General features: G+C 41.0%; 1 protein-coding gene across 1 annotated transcript in view; it reads right to left on the reverse strand.

Moving 5' to 3' along the window:
- Positions 1 to 13809, reverse strand: part of SMARCC1 (SWI/SNF related BAF chromatin remodeling complex subunit C1) — a gene marked incomplete at its 5' end in the record, with an annotated part of 203228 nt that extends 189419 nt beyond the window's left edge. Inside the window, one exon of the mRNA XM_079933951.1 lies at positions 13790 to 13809. The remainder of the gene's footprint in view (positions 1 to 13789) is intronic.
- Between the last annotated feature and the right edge of the window lie 280 nt (positions 13810 to 14089).

The raw sequence follows: 14089 nt of genomic DNA on the forward strand, positions 1-14089 counted from the left end.
TAGTTGTGGCTCATGGGCTCTAGAGCACAGGCTCAGTAGTTGTGGCGCACGGGCTTAGTTGCGCCACGGCATGTGGGATCTTCCCAGACCAGGGCTTGAACCTGTGTCCCCTGCATTGGCAGGAGTATTCTTAACCACTGCGCCATCAGGGAAGCCCATGAGGTGTTTTTTAACAGACCTTCAGGGGCTGTAGATAATGTGATATCAAATATAGCCTAAAATTAACTATCTAACTCATTTAAAGACATGAGAGACAAGATTTAAAATTTCAGGAAATGGGCTTCCCTGGTGGCGCAGTGGTTGAGAGTCCGCCTGCCGATGCGGGGGACGCGGGTTCGTGCCCTGGTCTGGGAGGACCCCGCATGCCGCGGAGCAGCTGGGCCCGTGAGCCATGGCCCCTGAGCTTGCGCGTCTGGAGCCTGTGCTCCACGACGGGAGAGGCCACGGCAGTGAGAGGCCCGCGTACCGCAAAAAAAAAAAAAAAAAAAAAAAAATTTCAGGAAAGAGGGACTTCCCTGGCGGTCCAGTGGTTAAGACTCCATGCTTCCACTGCAGGGGGCACAGGTTACATCCCTCGTTGGGGAACTAAGATCCTGCATGCCATGTGGCATGGCAAAAAAAATAAATAAAAATAAAATAAAATTTCAGGAAAGAACTAGAAATTATTAAGCAAAAAAGAGCATAACAGATTTGAAAAGAAGCACATAGAAATTCTAAAATTGAAAAACACATGTACCACAATGTTCATCACAGCTCTATTTACAATAGCCAGGACATGGAAGCAACCTAAGTGTCCATCGACAGATGAGTGGACAAAGAAGATGTGGCACATATATACAGTGGAATATTACTCAGCCATAAAAAGAAATGAAATGGAGTTATTTGTAGTGAGGTGGATGGACCTAGAGACTGTCTTACAGAGTGAAGTAAGTCAGAAAGCGAAAAACAAATACCGTATGCTAACACATATATACAGAATCTAAGAAAAAGAAAAAATGGTTCTGAAGAACCTAGGAGCAGGACAGGAATAAAGACACAGACGTAGAGAATGGACTTGAAGACACAGGGAGGGGGAAGGGTAAGCTGGGACAAAGTGAGAGAGTGGCATGGCCATATATACACTACCAAACATAAAATAGGTAGCTAGTGGCAAGCAGCTGCATAGCACAGGGAGATCAGTTTGGTGCTTTGTGTCCACCTAGAGGGGTGGGATAGGGACGGTGGGAGGGAGATGCAAGAGGGAAGAGATATGGGGACATATGTATATGTATAACTGATTCACTTTGTTATAAAGCAGAAACTAACACACCCTTGTAAAGCAATTATACTCCAATAAAGATGTTTAAAAAATAAGTAAATAAAATACAAAGAAAAAAGAAAAACACATTACGGGTAATTGAAATTGATAAGTTGATGGGTAGTTTTAATAGCAAATTAGACACAGCTAGGTAAACTGGAAAATCAAAAGAAATATCTAGAAAGAAGCATGGAGAAATAAGAAGAAAAGAAAAGATAAAGAGTACAGGGTAAGGCACATAAAGCCTGTAAAGGTCCAGCATGTATTTAATTAGATTTCCAGAAGGAGAGAAGAAAGAGAATGTAGCAGAAGTAATATATGAAGAAATAATGCCTGATAATTTTTGTTTTATTTCCAACAATAATCCTCAGAATCAAGGAGACCAAGTACCCCAACAAGGAAAAAAAAAAGCCATACCTAAATACATCATAGTGAAACCATAGGTCACTCCATTTCTTCTGAGGTGATTCCATGACATTATCTTCTATACACAAAATGTTTAGGAACTGTAATCCACATGGAAATGATCACCCTCCAACCTTCCTGCCAACAACCAGGACTTTTGGCAATGCACTAAAGAGGCATGACATTCATGATATATCCTACTGCACACTTATGAAGTTCATTCCTCCAATAAGTGCAGGAAGTGACCCTTACAAGTATCCTGAGGTTGCCATTCCTACATGGCTTTTTTTTTTTTTTTCTGGCCACACTGTACAGCTTGCAGGATCTTAGTTCCCTAACCAGGGATCAAACCCACGTGACATGCAATAGACACATGGAGTCCTAACCACTGGACTTCCAGGGACTTCCCCCTACATGGCTTTTTGAAAAGTGCTCTGCTCAACATAGATGGACGAAGAGGAAATAACATGCACTGATGACAAGTGTTGAAGATGCTGAGTTCAAAGCTGCTCATCACTCTCAACTGTAGCTTCAACTGTCTGCTTTATGGATTAGCCATAGTAAGTCGGACTTTCTTCTCCTGTAATAAATTAATAGCAGAAGAATATCTAAAATCTATGGAGAGGGCTTCCCTGGTGGCACAGTGGTTAAGAATCCGCCTGCCAGGGCTTCCCTGGTGGCGCAGTGGTTGAGGGTCCGCCTGCCGATGCAGGGGACACGGGTTCGTGCCCCGGTCCGGGGACCTCACGTGCCGCGGAGCGGCTGGGCCCATGGGCCATGGCCGCTGGGCCTGTGCGTCCGGAGCCTGTGCTCCACAACGGGAGAGGCCGCGATGGTGAGAGGCCCGCGTACCACAAAAAAAAAAAAAAAAAAAAGAATCCGCCTGCCAATGCAGGGGACACAGGTTCCATCCCTGGCCCAGGAAGATCCCACATGATGCGGAACAACTAAGCCCATGTGCCACAACTACTGAGCCTGTGCTCTAGAGCCCGTGAGCCACAACTACTGAAGCCCGTGCACAGGCAGTGAGAGGAGAACACATCGAAATGTTCAAGAAACAGAGTAGAGGCCAATGTGCTGGAGCAGCAAGCATGAGAGGGGCAGCGGAAGGAGATGAGGACACGGAAGATAGGACCCAGTTTACAAGAACTGGTAGGCCGTGGTAAGGACTAGGCTGTTCATTCTGTGTAGGGTGGTAAGCCACCAGAGTGTTGGAGTATCACGGGCTGATTGACTGCTGAACTGAGAACTGACTTCAGGGGGCCCCAGCAGGAGTACCTTTCTGGAGAGTTGATTGGACCAAGATAGCGGTAGGTTGGGAAGATTGGTTGAGAAATTATCAAATTCAGGAAATGGTAGGTGTTGCTGACAGAGTTCCTAACAAGTTGGCCGTGGGGTGTAAAAGGGTGAGCTACTTATGACACCAGCATTTTTGCCTTGAGAAGTTGGAAGAGGGAAGATTGGTGAAGTTGCTGGTGAGGGGAGAATAGTGGGAGCTTGACATTGGCCATGTAAGCCTGAGATGTCTATTAAGCATCCAAGTGTAAATGTCAGTTAGTTAGATAGATGAGTCTAGAGTTAAAGAGAGGTCCAGGCTTGATATAAAAATGTGGTAATCACGAATGTATCTGAGTGTCCTCACCATCCCAACTCTTGAAAGCCAAACACAGGAACTGAAGAGATACGCACTTATTTTTCAAGACCCAGAAATCAAAATTATGTTGGATAATAATGGCACCCCTCACTATCTGAAATTTCACTGTTCAAATTCGGAATTTAAGCGATTTGGCTATCAAAGAACACTCATTTTTGGATAGCAAAGGATACTTGTTGCTTGATGAGAAGATATTTATAGCCATGAGATTCTATGACTGAATGCAGATAGAAAAGAAATTAAGTCCGTAGGGCTTTCCAATATTTCATGGTCATAAAGATGAAAAGATGCTTAAAAAAAAAAAAAAAAAGAGGAGTGGCCAGGGAAAAATCAGGAAAATCAGATTAATATGGTGTTGTGGAAGCAGAGATAAGAAAATTTCAAGGAAAAGAAAGTTATGAGGGGACTTCCCTGGTGGCACAGTGGTTGAGAATCTGCCTGCCAATGCAGGGGACATGGGTTCGAGACCTGGTCTGGGAAGATCCCACATGCCGCGGAGCAACTAAGCCCGTGCACCACAACTACTGAGCCTGCGCTCTAGAGCCCACGAGCCACAACTACTGAAGGCTGCATGCCACAACTACTGAAGCCTGTGTGTCTAGAGCCCATGCTCCACAGCAAGAGAAGCCACTGCAATGAGAAGCCCGCGCACTGCAACGAAGAGTAGCCCCCGCTCGCCGCAACTAGAGAAAGCCTGCACACAGCAACAAAGACCCAACAACGAAGACCCAATGCAGCCAAAAATAAATTAATTAATTTAAAAAAAAAGAGGGGCCTCCCTGGTGGCGCAGTGGTTGAGAGTCCGCCTGCCGATGCAGGGGACACGAGTTCGTGCCCCCGTTCGGGAAGATCCCACATGCCGCGCAGCGGCTGGGCCCATGAGCCATGGCCGCTGAGCCTGCGCGTCCGGAGCCTGTGCTCCGCAAGGGGAGAAGCCACAACAGTGAGAGCCCCGCGTACCGTAAAACATACAAACAAACAAAAAAGAAAGTTATGATATGTATTACATACTAAGAGCAGTCAAATAAAATGAGAAATGGCCATTGGATTTAGCAACAATGGAGGGCACTGGTAACCTTGAGAACGGCAATTATGGTGGTTTAGTGAAAATAAAATATGATTAGTTAATCTGATGAAAACTATGAATCTTCTTCCCCTCAAAATGTCTGTGTGTGTGCATATCCATAATTTCACATAGAATTTCACTGGGTTTCACGGACTTCAGAAGCCTATTCATGGCCCCATTAGGTATCTATCAATCTCAATTTTAAAATCCCTGGAAACAATTAATTGTGACGAGTGGAGTGGGGATTAGAAAACTGGATGGAAGGGTAGGTCATGGGCAGGGAAGAAACAATTTGTACCTTACACCTTTATGCTATTCAAATATTTTAAACATCTGCATATCTTACTTTTTCAATAAAAAAGTTAATTAAAACAAAACTTTATTGAAGCTTCTATCAATACATCTTTAATACTTAACTGCGTGTGTGTGTGTGTGTGTGTGTGTGAGAGAGAGAGAGAGAGAGAGAGAGACAGACAGAGAGAGAGAGAGAGAGAGAGAGAGAGATTATGTTATTTTATTTCCTCTAACACATAAAGCTCTTTAGTGCTTTAGAACCTTTGCACATTTTTTTTCTCTCTGCCTGGGATGTTTCTCCCCAGTGCACCATTGCATTGCATGCTAATTCCGTCTCCTTTAGGTCTCAGTTCAAGTGTTACCAGTTTAGAGAGGTTTCCTTGTCAGACATTTGTCTCCCAACAGCCATTCTCTGCTTCATGCCTGATGACTCTGTTGACACGCATTTTGTGAGCACAGCTCCAGAAGTTCTTCCTATTCCGCAGTCCCAGCAGATGAACCTTCGTTGTTTTAAGACTGTCATGGTCATCCCTTGGGATTGGGTAAGGGGTGGTTATGTGGCCAAGTTCTGGTGAGTGAGAAGTTGGGGGAGTATGCTGGGATTTCTGGGGAAAATAATTCTCCCTGATAAAAAGGAGCAGCAGGGAGAAGACCTCCATGTGGTTGAGTTAGTTTCAGATGTCTGGAGTTGTAGCAGCCATGTAGAAAACCATGAGAATTGCAGAGAAGCCAACCAAGGTTCCAACATCCTCATAGTTAATTAAATGATCCAATCCTGCTACCACCTATGTCCAGACTTCTTTTAGGTGAGTTAATGAATGTCTTCCCTGCTTACACCATCTTTGGTGAAAAAGCTCCTACTGACCCACTCTCCCTAGCCACTCAATTCAAAGGAGATTATGTTTGCCCCACTCCCTGTCTGCAGCTGGTGCTCTCTCTGACCTGTATCTGCTTCTTTTATGACACATATCATGACTTTCAGTTTACATATATACATATGCATATTTATATTCAAATATACTGTGTATATATACGTATACGTATTTGCCTGTCATTATCTTGTCTCTTTCTCAAGGAATACAAGTTCCTTAAGGACAGGGACTTTTCTATCTTGGTCACCGTTGTACTCTAGCACCTAGCATGTTGCCTGGCTCAATAAGCGTCTGTTGAATAAATGAAAAGCTGAAGGAATGATGGGATGGATGAACAAACATACCAGTCCTCCCCCGCTAACTGAACATTCCTTGAGGATGGTGTACATGTCCCATATCCTCAAAATGTAAAACACAATACCTGGCACTTAACCTATACATAATAAATCATTGTTAAATTAGTTAATACTGTCTCTGATTGCCAACAGTATCTCTATGTTATGCAGGCTTCTGGCCTAACCAAAGAGTAGAAGGGAAGGTTAAAAAAATCAGGAAAACCAAAGATGTACAATTGATAGACCAACTTTCATTCCACTGCAGCTGTTTTCCTTTATTCCATTTGGGTATACATATTAGTGAACTTGAACTGATTCATACAACTTTAGGTAACTAGAGTATAATATACTATGATATCTAAGAAAAAAATGTTTGTACTCATGCATAATCTCTTATTCTTCATTTCAGTATCTTTCTTATTTTATGTAAGGATTTTAAACGCTGTATATATAAACACCATATTTTAAAAAAAGGAAAAAAAAAAGAGACAGCTACAAAGGAAGTAGAAGAAACATATACTTCTCTCCCAGGATTTTAAGATTCATGAAATGGTCTAAGTCAGCTCTATTTTAAATTTCAAACAAACAACCACACAAAACCAACCAGGTCCAATAGCAAACTGTCTATTGGTTAACAGTACAAATTCTGGGGATGGACTGACTCAATTCAAAGGCTCCACAACTAAAAATATCAGCAGCCTTCAGCAAATTACTTAACCCTGCTCTGAGCCTCAGTTTCCCCATTTGTAAAACAGAAACACTGATAATGGATACAACTAGAATTACTGAGGAGATAAATGACATAACAAACCTACAGTACTTAGTGACAGACCCATAGTAAGAGCTCAGAAATGTGAACTGTATTATTTTTATTCAAATGTAAGTTTTTATCACTCATCAAATTTCTCCTCAAATCTAGTATATATTTTTTGTTTATATTTACCTAGAATTCTACTTAGCTAAGAAATTATTCATATTCATGAGACAAATTATCTATGATTAACTATAACTACATTTTTATGATATAAACTCTCAAGAATATCTTCAACAGTTTACCGATTACTGACCTTGTTAAAAAAATCAATAAACCTTAGATGACTCTTTTCCCAATATTTATTACAGTCAGCCAGCAGCATCACGGCCAAGTGAGGAGGTAGATAGCACAGTCAAGTTCAAGGAAGTAGTCAGCATGCCCCAAGATTGGTTACTTACAGGGGAATCGAGCAAGTAAGTAAATATTTTGAGGGTAATATAAGCCAGGTTTCTCATTGTTAGAGAAGGAAGTTACAAATATAAAAAGGGGAACCTTGTGGTGTTTGACAGGAATTGAAGGTATTGATGTGAACACATGGCTTTCAATAGATTAAAAAAAATAGAAATATATAGTTGTGTGTGCATTTATATGTGTGTTTGGGTATATAGTGATAGCTCATTAGCAGTGAATACACATAGTGTCCAGATCTTGGTTTCTAAACACTAAAAGGAAGCAGAGCTCCTTGGAGAAATGGCTGGTTCCAGGGCTGGGGCATGGAAAGTACAAGATGAGAATGGTACATCTTGTTATGTTACAAAGTAAGGAAATACTCAAAGAATGATGGGAACATGTCAAAAGGACAGAGAACCCAGTCTGGAGGGGGTACCACTGGGCATATCTGGGACAAACAGCATCAAATAAATAATCATGGTAATGGATCATAACCCATTGAACAAAATAGGAATCCATGGATGCATAATGATATAAATAAATGAATTAATGGGAAAGTGGAGAGAAGAGAAAGTGCTTCTCTATGTCAACTATAAATGTAGAGAGAGTGATGGGATCAGAAAAATCACCATTTGACAACCACCGTAGTAACAATTGATTCAGACAAGAATCATCAATAGATGCTAAAAATAGCAGAGGAGTTTTGTAGAGAACTGAGATATCCACCTGGTTTCAAAGCATCTTCCCATTAGATACCTACTAATTACAAAAGGAATAGTAATAATTTCATAGTGAAGGAGACATGCAGACACCACCTTAACCAAGTGATCAAAGGCAACAACGCCTTGGGGCTTCCCTGGTGGTACAGTGGTTAAGAATCCGACTGCTAATGCAGGGGACACAGGTTTGAGCCCTGGTCCGGAAAGATCCTACATGCTGTGGAGCAACTAAGCCTGTGCACCACAACTACGGAGCCCGTGCACCACAACTACTGAGCCTGTGCTCTAGAGCCTGAGAGCCACAACTACTGAAGCCCACGTGCCTAGAGCCCATGCTCCACAAGGAGAGAAGCCACCGCAATGAGAAGCCCATGCACTGCAATGAAGACCCGTGCGCAGCAACAAAGACCCAATGCAGCCAAAAATAAATAAATAAATATTTTTTTAAAAAGGGCAACAAGGCCAGTTATGGGATAAATCAGCATGGCATGCCACACGATGAGGATAGTTCACTTCTGTGACATTCCTGCCAAAATGCTTGACTTAAATCTGATCACCTGGAAACATCAGACAAATCCAAGCTGAGAAGCAGTCTACAAAGTCACTGGCCTGTGCTTTTAAAACCTATTCAGGTTGTGACAGATAAGGAAAGACTTAGGAACTGTTCCAGATTGAAGGAGACTAAAGAGACATGGCAAACATATGTAACACATGATCCTGTACATTATTGAGACAACTGGCAGAATTTGAACAACGTTTGTGGATTAAATGATAGTATTACATCAATGTGAAATCAAAATTCTTCATTTTGATGGTTATGTGGAGGAGATCTTCCTTATTTTTAGGAAATACATACTAAAGTATTTAGGGGTAATTGGGCATCACGTCTGCCAACTTTTAGAAGAGAAAGAAAATATAAAGTAAATGTGATAAAGTATCAACAAGAGGGGAAATTGGTAAATGATATACAGGAATTCTTTGCACTCTTTTTTTAAAAAATTTATTTATTATTTATTTTTGGCTGCGTTGGGTCTTCGTGGCTGGACACAGGCTTTCTCTAGTTGTGGCAAGCAGGGGCTACTCTTCATTGCGGTTCATGGACTTCTCATTGCGGTGGCTTCTCTTGTTGTGGAGCACGGGCTTTACACACGCAGGCTCAGTAGTTGTGGCTCATGGGCTCTAGAGTGCAGGCTCAGTAGTTGTGGCAATCGGGCTTAGTTGTTCCGCAGCATGTGGGATCTTCCCAGACCAGGGCTCAAACCCGTGTCCCCTGCATTGGCAGGCGGATTCTTAACCACTGCACCGCCAGGGAAGCCCTGCACTCTTCTTTATACTTTTCTGTTAGCGAAATTATTTCAACAATTTAAAAAACATACTTAGATATAGTTCACACTACAGTCGAAGCCTTATGACAATTTTTTTTATATAACAGTAGAGATAAAGATCAAACCAGGTTTAATAATTTGTTAATATGTGCTGACCAGAGTTATGGCTCCAAGGTCATTTCCAGTCATTCTCTAATAAAAGTAGAGAGGACAGTGGCATTGAAACATACACTACAATACATTCAGAAGGATAGTGGTGACATTACTTCTGGATCCCTGGTGAGTCTTATTGGGTTGGCCAAAACGTGACTTAGGTTTCTAAGTAAAAATAAAAGACACATTTTTTCATTTTCACCAAGAACTTTATTGAATAACGTATTCACCTTTTTGTTCCACTACCTTCTGCCATTTTCCAGGCAACTTCATAATTCCATCTTCCCCAAACTTTTTATCTTTTTGAGCAAAGAACCGTTCCAGGTGTCTTTTACAGTCTTCCAGGGAATTGAAATTTTTTCCATTAAGAGAATTTTATAAAGACCGAAGTAAATGGAAATCCAAAGGTACAAGGTCTGGTGAATATGGCGGATGAATCAGAACTTCCCAGCCAAGCTGTAACAGTTTTTGCCTGATCATCATAGAAACATGCAGTCTTCCATTATCCTGATGGAAGATTATGCGTTTTCTGTTGACTAATTCTAGATACTTTTCGTCAAGTGCTGCTTTCAGTTGGTCTAATTGGAGCAGTACTTGTTGGAATTAATCATTTGGTTTTCCAGAAGGAGCTCATAATAGAGGACTGCCTTCCAATCCCACCATATACACAACATCATCTTCTTTGGACGAAGACCGGCTTTTGGTGTGGTTGGGGGTGGTTCATTTCACTTGCCCCACAATCTCTTCCATTCCACATTACTGTACAGTATCCACTTTTCATCGCCCTTCACAATTTGTTTTAAAAATGGAATGTTTTTGTTACACTTAAGTAGAGTATCACATGCGGAAATATGGTCAAGAAGGTTTTCTTTGCTTAACTTATGCGGAACCCAAACATCAAAGCAATTCACATAACCAGGCTGGTGCAAATGATTTTCAATGCTTGATTTGGATATTTTGAATATGTCGGCTAGCTCCTGTGTGTATAACGTTGATTGTTCTCAATTAATGTCCCGATTTGATTGTTATCAACTTCAACTAGTCTACCTGACCGTGGAGCATCATGCAGTGAGAAATCTCCAGCACAAAACTTCACAAACTAGTTTTGACACGTTTGATCAGTCATAGCACCTTCTCCATACACTGTATAAATCTTTTTGTGTTCCAGTTGCACTTTTACCTTTCTTGAAATAATAAAGCATAATATGCCAAAAATGTTGCTTTTTTCTTCCATCTTCAATATTAAAATGGCTACACAAAAATTCACCAATTTTGATAAGTTTTCTTCTAAATGCATGCTGATATGATAGTTGTCACAATACAGTCTAACAAAACTGTTTCAAATGAAGTTAAAGACAACTAAGCGCCACTAGAGCCATCTTATGGAAAACATCAAATGAACTTTTTGGCCAACCAAATAGCTGGAAGAAACTGGGGAAGACTCATTGCTCAGTAGGCCTCCTGGAACCTGAAGGAACCAGAGTTTTGACAAGACAGTCTAAAGACCAGGGACCTGGAGAAGTTTCCTTCACCTGAGGAACTTTAGGACGCAGTCTGGATTAAAGTAGAATTCAGTAAATATCAGTTTTAAAAAAATTTACTGGAGGGTGATGTACTTACAGAAATGCATATAAATTATAAGTGTAGAGCTTGCCAGATTATGCCAAAGAGGACCCCCTGTGTAACCACCACCCAGCTTATGAACTGGAGACAGCCAGAAGCTCCTCTCCACACCTTCTCCAATCATTACTGCTTCCCAGAGATTCTCTGACTTACTGCACCAGAGATTCATTTTACCAGTTCTAATAATACTTTCAACTGCTCAGGGGTTTCAGCATTAAATTTTACTTTTAAAATTCAATTTTCTTTTGTTTTTCTGCATACGAATATGTACCTTCACACCCAAGGTAGAAATTCTGAACATTCACTATGTCTTTTAAAGCTTTAACAATGGCATAGTTCAGTTCTGCAAAAGCCATTTAACAAGGATGAATTTCACAGCTCAACTTTAAAAGTTCTTTCCCTTGGCAGTCACTCTGGAAAGAAAAGACTCCATTAGCCAATTCATGCTCATTCCATAAAGTTATTAGACATCTACAATGGGCCATAGTAATATACTAAGGTCTTAGTAGCATAAGGAAATTATTCTGTTCCCACGTCACATCAGCTAAATGAAGTTAAAATGAGCCATTGCCTACTTAAACACAAGTTAAACATAATTACTGGTTTCAAACTCAGCCTAAGTAACCAAGTATTATTTGCAGTCAGTGACTCTTGACTAACAGCCACTACCACTAATTAACTTAGGTAAGATGAAAATGGCAAAATTGGACAACTGGTCACAGCAGAAGGGTGTTCCCACATATGACTCCCTCCTGGTTCTCTGCTTCTCCTAGGAAGGGTTAAGACAAAGCCGCATAAACTTTTTTTTTTTTTTTGCGGTACGCGGGCCTCTCACTGCTGTGGCCTCTCCCGCCGCAGAGCACAGGCTCCGGACGCGCAGGCTCAGCGGCCATGGCTCACGGTCCCAGCCGCTCCGCGGCATGTGGGATTCTCCTGGACCGGGGCACGAACCCGCGTCCCCTGCATCGGCAGGCGGACTCTCAACCACTGCGCCACCAGGGAAGCCCGCCCATAAACTTTTGAGCAAATATAAAGGCAAAAGTCAGAAAAAGAATCCTATCTGGTAGTACACCACCAAGAGAGTGAACAAACCATATGATTTTGCAAGGTTAACTGTTAGCCAGAAAGATTCATAACAGTCTTCAACAACAGTAAAGACAATATCTTGTATAAATCTATTTGTCCTAAGATCCAATGAAGGCTCTCTAGCTACGTATATCCTGCTCGAAGCCTCATTCTGTAGCTATAGCAGCCATACTTACAGAACATCTAACCAATGCTCATCAATGAAGTACGATCTGTAAAAAAAAATCTGGCTCCCTAGATCTACCAGGCAGTTAGATACATCCTTGGCAACTATTTTGAGCAGCTGAAATTCTAAGGACCATACTTTTTTTTTTTTTTTTTTTTTTTAAATTTGGGAATGAGTCTTAGATGAATGATAAGTCAGGTCTAAAAGAAACGCATTCCTGCTTCGTGAGAATCTGACCGAAGTACTATAGAGTCCTGGGGGAAAGAAATACAGTAGTGAACGCTGCTGACCTCTAGTGCTGAATAGAAGAATTACATGTCCCACTCAAAAGACCCAAAGGACAGAGGTCTGGCACCAAAAAACCTCTGACTAGCTGGTCACTGATTTCCCCGGTGTGAAGGCAAAAAGGAGCGAAGTTTAAATCTTTTACATTCATTGTGATCATTGCTATGTTTTGATGTAGTGTTATCATCTCATATATATGTATTTTTTCTGTTTACCATGCTTTTTCTTTGCTTCTCTTAATATCCTGCCTTCTGTTCAATTATTAGTTTTATTTCCCTTTGAGTGGCTTGGAGAACTATATTTCTATTTCTTTAGTAGTTATATTTACATTCCTTTTATACTCTAAATAAAAATTTCTAACAAAATCCTAAGTTATTCACCTTCTTATCTTCCTCCTAAATAAGACCTTAGTCCTCCTTCTGAATCAGGGGTGGGCATTATTGCCCTAAGCGTTGGTTCATTTGCTCATGATGTGCTTATTCAATAACTGCATTTTTATTTTCTAGGATTTCTAACTGGTTCTTTAAACATCTACCATTACCATTTCATTTCTGACCATTTTTATTTCACAATTTCTTATTCTTCTAGAAAAGGTATCCTTCCTTTATGTCTTTGAGTGTTCTAAACATATTTGTTTTAGGGTTTTTTTAAACTTATTTTTTGGCCACACCACGAGGCATGTGGGTTCTTAGTTCCCCGATCAGTGATCGAACCCGCACCCCCTGCATTGGAAGTGCAGAGTCATAGCCACTGGACTGCCAGGGAAGTCTCTAAACATATTTATTTTAAAGTTATTATCAGTTCGCTCCATTATTTTCATTTCAATTACAGTGAATTCATCTCTTGATGCTGATTTTGTTGGTTATCTTTCTTTTGGCTAGGTTTTCTTGTATGTTTTGGAAGCTTAACTTCTAAGCTTTTCATGAATGGAAAAAGTTTCCCCATACATGTTATCTTTCCTTCCCTCGTGGTTTTGTGGTACCCTCTACCCAATTCTCCAGGAACGCCAACCAGAAACAAGTCTTACATTAGTAATTTGAGACTCTGTTCGCACCATGAAATTTGGGAGACAGGAGTTCCAGGCACTAAGTGAAAGGGTAGCTGGACTTAGGTCTGGATTCAATGTTGTGTCTGCTTCCTAAGTATTCAACTTCATATAAACTATGTCTTCATGCACAGATGGGATGTAGTTTTGTCAATCTCTATTGAGTTTAGGGAGCCCTACCTAAATTCCTAATTGCAAGCAGCAATCCAGGCCCCAGTTAGCCACATTCCACGGTTTTACCCACCCCTTCAATCTGTTACCTTTTAAGTTAAAAACTCCAGACTGCCTCTGTTTCTGGATCCATAGCTCAGCAAGATTACAGCTCCTTGTTCCTGGTCAACAAAAGAGTTTATCTTATTTTTGAATATGGATATGTAATTTCAATCTTTTCTTGTTAATTCTACCATGTGTTTTGAGCAAAGGGAGTGGTATCAAAGTGTGTACTATCTTGACCAGAAATCGGTTTCATTCACTTTTCTAAAAAAGCCTATATGTTGGTCCTGTGGTACTACCATGGTTAACGGTGATGGCTAAAAAGCAGCCTGGGAGCTACACATTCT

Source organism: Stenella coeruleoalba (assembly GCF_951394435.1).
Source record: "Stenella coeruleoalba genome assembly, chromosome: 10".
Classification (NCBI taxonomy): domain Eukaryota; kingdom Metazoa; phylum Chordata; class Mammalia; order Artiodactyla; family Delphinidae; genus Stenella; species Stenella coeruleoalba.